Raw genomic sequence first — 6,548 nt, forward strand, 5'->3', positions numbered from 1 at the left:
GTACTCTCATCTGTTCCAAGAGAGGTTTCAGAAGACGTCTTCTGGAAAGGGTCTCAAATGCTAGGTCCGGGAAGATTTGTATTTCTGTTTCCGCGTATTTTAATGGGGATTTTCCCCTTAATTTCCTCCAGATCTCCGCTTTATCTTCATAATGTTCAAACCTTACAATAATATCACGGGATCTTCCCCTTCCTGTTTCTTCAGATCCTATCCTCCCGACCCGATGTACCCTCTCTAACAAAGGGAGTGCCCCCTCTACATTGTCTAGTGTGGGGCGAAGTATAGCTTTCAAAACCTCCCTTAAATCTTCTTTCTTGTTCTCTGGGACATTTCTTATTCTCAGATTTAGTCTTCTATTTCTGTTTTCCTGGTCTTCGAGTCGATAGAGAATTCTTCTCTGGTTCTGAGAAATTAATTTGACTTGCGTCTGTACTTTATTTAATTTCTGTTCTTGATTCTCAGTTCTTTCTTCCACGGCTTCAACTCTCGTTAGTAAATGACCCAGGTCGCTTCTTAGCATGCTAATATCTGATCTTATAGAGTTCTCCAATTTTTGGAGCATCTCCCTCATGGCCCCTTTTGTTATTCCCAGATCATCCATCCTGTGATCTTCACCTTTACTTAGTTCCAACTCGCTCTCCGTTGTCAATTCATCTCTAGATTGATCTGGGGTCTCCCCTGCTGTTTTTTCCGCCCCCCTATTTTTCCCGTGGTTTGGAGGAACCTTTTCCTTCCCTCCTCCTCTCGGGCTGACTCCTTGAGTCATATACTGTTTTATAGTGCTTTCCATGGCGGCATTTTTTGGTATCTTGGGGCCCCCCTTAGCGGATTGCTTTGAGGCTCTACTCATTTTACTTTTTTTTGTTTCCCGTGGTCGTCTCCCCAGTTTGTTGGTCTCCTCGCGTTCTCTTTCCACGGCTAATGGTTTTACAACTGAGATTTCCTTCCGATCTGCCCCTTAAATTTATTTACCAGGGTAATACCCCTTGGATATAGTTGAACGGTTTTCTCCCCTGAGTCTGTCGGCCTAATACTTCTGTCAATATTTCTCCTCCTAATTTGTGGTCAGTCAGGGGCAAATAATTTCTGACCCACACCTTTTCTCTTTTTTTTTTTTTTTTTTTTTAGAGACAAAAGGAGAGAGTCAATATCAAATTATGTGGCACCACAGTCAGATTCTATCGAGCCATTCAGAGAACCATTCAAGAGAAAGTAAGCGCGGGAAAGTACTGAGCAGCAGCTAAACTTATCCGTCCGGTGCGTTACTCCTCTACGTTTCCTGACCTTATCCCACCTGGTGACCTTAATGAGCATCCACCGGATTGATAGTCTACTTGTGTTCAGCTCAACTATTTCCAACACTTTTATCCCTTATGGGATTTCTTGCTTATTTCCGTTCACTCAACAGTTATTTCAATATAGGTCATATACAGAGAGATGAGAAAAAATGCCAGGCTACTGCCCAACTTATCTGTTCTAAGTGTTATTCCCCAGTATATCCTGGAGCTGTCCTCCTGAGTAAACACATATAGCGCATATAAACCGTCCACTTTGACCTTGACCAACAGCTTTAAATATGGGGAGTTTTACATACAATTTTATCATACTTGCTGTCCTTACTTCTTGCTGCTGGGATGGCCATCCCTCAATTTATTGAGTTTTATGCAACTGATGGAAAAGAAGGAAGGAGGAGAAAAAAAAAAAAAAAAAAAAAAAACCACACGAGAAACTGCGTCTGGGTTATCTGTTGCGACTACTATTTGCACAGTATATCATATAGTTCCCTATTGTTTGATAGCCGAGAGATTTATCAGACAGTATTGATCTTCATACAGTTCCCCCTCTGTTACCATACTGTTCATCGTCATTCAGTTGTATATATTTATGTGCAGACAAACTCCTGACAGAGAGAGAACAAACCAAGTGTAGGAGGGAAAGGGATATCCACATCTATATCAATCAGCATTATAGCCTTAGTGAGCTGAGAGTTTCCAGATGGAATCTAAAAATTCCTGCCCTTTGCTGCTTATTTTATCGATTACATTCAGACATATGTTTCCTGTACACATAGAATGTATCCCACCGGACTACAACCATCAAACTTATCTGTTTGTTCCAGAGTTGCCCAGCTCGTTTTCCGGTGTTTCTCTCCCTCCTAAGCTCCTGGCTTCTCGGCGTTCCTACGGGGGACCCGTGGGGGGGGGAGCGGGGGGCGGAAGTTTATCGTGTCCCGGCCGGCAGGCGGGCAGGTGCCGGAGTAGGCTCGTACATCTATAGGTTCATGCTGTAGTACGTCGGAGCTTCCCGGAGCCTCTGATAGGCTAGATTATACAGAGGAAGGTCCTGGGTATGCAGAGATGGAGTCTAGGGTATACAGAGAGAGAGACTGTTTTACACAGAGAGGCTAGAGTATGGGAATACTAGGTGCTGTAGGCTTCTTTTTATGTTGTTGGCGTTGACTTGTTTTTTTTTTGTTTGTTTACCAAGGTGACCATCTTGGTGTTTGTCAAGAGGGTTGAGAGTGCCTGAAGAGCTCGTCTATGGCCACATAACCCTGAAAGCACCAGATCTCGTCTGATCTCAGAGACTAAATAGGGTCGGGCCTTGTTAATACCTGGATGGGAGACCACCTGGGAATACTAGGTGCTGTAGACTTCTTCTTATGTTGTTGGCGTTGACTTGTTTTTTTTGTTTGTTTCCCAAGGTGACCATCTTGGCGTTAGTCAAGAGGGTTGAGAGTGCCTGAAGAAATCTCCTACGGCCACATCACCCTGAAAGAGCCCAATCTCATCTGATTTCAGAGGCTAAGCAGGGTTGGGACCATTTTAGTACCTGGATGGGAGACCGGCTGGGATTTCAAGATGCATTAGGCTTCTTTTTATGTTGTTGGCATTGACCTATTTTTTTCCGCTTGTTCCCAAGGTGACCATCTTGGCGTTTGTCAAGAGAGTTGAGAGTGCCTGAAGATATTGGCTATGGCCACATCACCCTGAATCTATTCCATCTCGTCTGATCTTGGAGGCTAAGCAGGGTCGGGCCTGGTTAATGCCTGGATGGGAGACCGCCTGGGAGTGCCAGGTGTCGTAGGCTTTTTTTTTTTCAAATATAATTTTTTCTCCAAACGGGAAGGCGGTCCACCGAGTACATAATGCAACAGAGAAATACAGAGCAAAAAGCAGCTGAACAATACTTGATACAGGTATATTCGCAATTGTGAGTCTGCCTTCCATCAATCATAATGATTCGAGGCACGGATAAAGTACTGTACCAAGATCCAGGGTCACACAAACCCCAGGTCCCTCCGGCATAATCCATCCAGAGGGGGGTGTGGGGCCGTCATTCCCAATTTTGCACTTTTTCCAAAAGAGAGAGGGGGTGGAGGGGGTGAGAGATAGGGCAAGAAGGCAGAAAAGAGAAGGGGTTAAAGATCAGGAAAGGAGAAGAGGGGACGAGACACGAGGGCAGCCACTGCCCAAGGGGCCAGTCAATGAAAGCTCAGAGCACTAAGGCAATAGCAGGCGACATCCTTCCAGCGAGAATATAAAGGTATTCCAGATGTCCCTGGTTTGTTTAAGAAATTCTTGTTTACCTTGTGATGTGAGGATCAAGTCCTCCACTTTTTTTAATGTCCTATATTTTCCTAAGCCAGTGAATAATGAAAAGGGGGGAACATTTTTTCCAATAGAGAGGGATGCAGGATTTCGCCGCATTTATCACATGCCGTGAAATAGATTTTGTGTACTTCTTAATAGGAATCTGTGAATGGTGCAAGAGAAAGAATGCAGCCTCTTCCGGGATGGAGAAGTCTGTGAATTTTTGTGTTATGCATCGGATCTCTGTCCAGAAGTCCACCAAGCTGGGGCAGGACCAGAAAATGCATATGTTCGAGGAAGAGGGGAAACATTTATGCAGCTTTGATGGTGTCAAATACCACCTGGTGAGAAGTTTAAAATTTGTCTCGTGTTTGTTCGTGCACAGTGAGGTTTTCAGAGCCAAAGTGATAATGCGTTGTCTCTGTGCTGGGGAAAACTAGCAATTAAGGTCTAAGTGTGGGTGATCTGTTTGAGAGAGAATGTGGGCTAAAGGGCCTTCGATTCCTGCATAGAGTCTCGAACTCTGTCTGAGGGCAGGCGAAAGTTTGAGGATTGGGAATGGAATGGAGAAAATTATGTCGTTTCGCCGCTCTCCAAAAAGGCAGTTGGAAAAGCCCTGTTGGATCTGTTAGGGTTGAGAAAGAAGGCCACTTTCCGTCAATGACAAATTTAGACGCATGGTCTAGGTTGGAATTTCTAAGTGGGTCCCGGTTCAAAGTTTGGATGGCCACGTATAGGGAATAGGGGGGAAGTCAAAGACGTGAGTGTGTTTTGGGTAGCGATCAGGTGACTGACTTTCATCGAAGCACCTATGGTGGGATGTGACATCAATTCTGTGGGTAAATCCTTATAGCACCACATGGCGCTTCTTAGCGGAATTCGGGAGTGAGATTGTTCTAGTTGCACCCAGAGCTTAGAAAGTTTGTTTTGATTCCAGTCCAATACACGCCCCAGATGGGAGGCCAGGTAGTAGCGTCGCAAGTCAGGGAGAACCAACCCTCCCTGTTGTTTAGATAATGTCAGCTGTGACCACTTAAGTCTGGGATTTTTGAGGGCCCAGTTAAATTGAGTGAGCAGGGATTGAGCTTGCTTAAAAAACGGGACTGAAATCTGGATCGGGAGAGCTTGGAAAAGATAGGTAAATTTAGGGAGTATGTTCATTTTAACCACTTGCCGCCCGCCCTATAGACAATTGACGGTGGCAAAGTGGTTTCATAATCCTGATCGGACGTCATATGACGTGATCAGGATTATGACCTGCTGCGCACCCCCGGGGGCACGCATCGCGGCGATCGTTGTTACGGGGTGTCAGTCTGACACCCGGCAACTACGATCTCGGTAAACAGTCTCCGACGGAGACTCTTTACCACGTGATCAGCCGTGTCCAATCACGGCTGATCACAGTGTAAATAGGAAGAGCCGGTGATCGGCTTTTCCTCACTCGCGTTTGTCCTGCTCCTCTGACGGGGGGGGTCTGTGCTGATCGATAATCAGCACAGCCCCCCCGAGGATGCCCACACTGGACCACCAGGGACGCCACCAGACCACCAGGGAAAAGGTAATCCTCCCTAGACCACCAGGGATGCCAGTCAGCACAATGGATGCCAATCAGTGCCCATAATGGATGCCAATCAGTGCCCACAATGGGCATCACTGGTTGGCATGCATTATTGTTTGGCACTGATTGGCATCCATTAGTACAGTATAACACCAATGCCGCCTATGAGTGCCCACCTGTGCCGCCTATGAGTGCCCACCTGTGCCGCCTATCAGTGCCCACCTGTGCCACCTATCAATGCCCATATGTGCCGCCTATCCATGCCCATCTGTGCCGCCTATCCATGCCCATCTGTGCCGCCCATCCATGCCAATCCGTGCCAGGTATCAGTGCCAATTTTTGCCACCTATCAGTGTCCATCCGTGTCGCCCATCCGTGTCGCCCATCCGTGCCGCCTATCAGTGCCACATATCAGTGTCCATCAATGCCACCTCATCAGTGTCACTTCGTTGGTGCCACATCATTGGTGCCCATCAGTGCCGCCTTATCAGTGCCCATCAGTGTAGCCCCATCAGTGCCCATCAGTGATGGAGAAAACGTACTTATTTACAAAGTTTTGAAACTGAAACAAAAAAAAACATTTTTTTTTTCAAAATGTTAGGTATTTTTTTATTTGTAGCACAAAAAATAAAAACCGTAGAGGTGATCAAATACCACCAAAAGAAAGCTCTATTTGTGGGAAATTTCATTTGGGTACAGTGTAGCATGACCGCGCAATTGTCATTCAAAGTGCGACAGCGCTGAAAGCTCAAAATTGGTCTGGGCAGGAAGGTGTTTAAGTGCCCTGTATTGAAGTGGTTAATGAGATTGCATTTCCTGAACCAGGAATGGAGGCCAGAAAACCACCCGTGAAGCAAACTGCGGATCTTAGTGACAAGGGGTGGGGGGAAGTTCAACATAAACATACGCGCGATGTCCGGTGGAATGTAAGTACCTAAGTTCTTAAGGGCTGTATGGGTCCATTTAAATCAAAAATTGGACTGCAAGTCTAGTAACGTTTGCTGGGGGACTGCAACCCCCATGGCCTCTGATTTCAAGAAGTATCCCGTATATCTGGAATTCCCGAAGGAGATTTGGCAAGGAAACTCTGGGATTCGTCAGCAAGAACAGCATGTCATCCATGTAGGCAGATATCTTGCACTCAATAGTATCCATTTGGAGTCCCGTTATGTCTGAGTTTTGTCGAATTGTGGAGAGAAAGGGTTCCAATGACACTGCCAATAATAGGGGCGACAGGGGGCAACCCTGTCTGGTCCCATTCCCGATGTCAAGGGGAGATGAGAGCACCCCATTCGCTTTGACTTGAGCTGAAGGGAGCATGAGTATATCTTACTTATCCATGCCAGAATCCATTCACTCAGACCTATATGGCGAAGGACCGAGAACATGAATGTCCA

The 6,548-nt window shown here is 46.1% G+C and overlaps 2 pseudogenes; both read left to right on the forward strand.

Moving 5' to 3' along the window:
- Positions 1-2,536: 2,536 nt before the first annotated feature.
- Positions 2,537-2,655, forward strand: LOC143936452 (5S ribosomal RNA; annotated as a pseudogene).
- A 316-nt stretch (positions 2,656-2,971) lies between these two features.
- On the forward strand, positions 2,972-3,090 carry LOC143937234 (5S ribosomal RNA; annotated as a pseudogene).
- The last annotated feature ends 3,458 nt before the right edge of the window (positions 3,091-6,548 follow it).

This window comes from Lithobates pipiens, unplaced genomic scaffold, assembly GCF_037356315.1.
Source record: "Lithobates pipiens isolate NorthernLeopardFrog02 unplaced genomic scaffold, aLitPip1_a1.2 Scaffold_28, whole genome shotgun sequence".
NCBI classification, from domain to species: domain Eukaryota; kingdom Metazoa; phylum Chordata; class Amphibia; order Anura; family Ranidae; genus Lithobates; species Lithobates pipiens.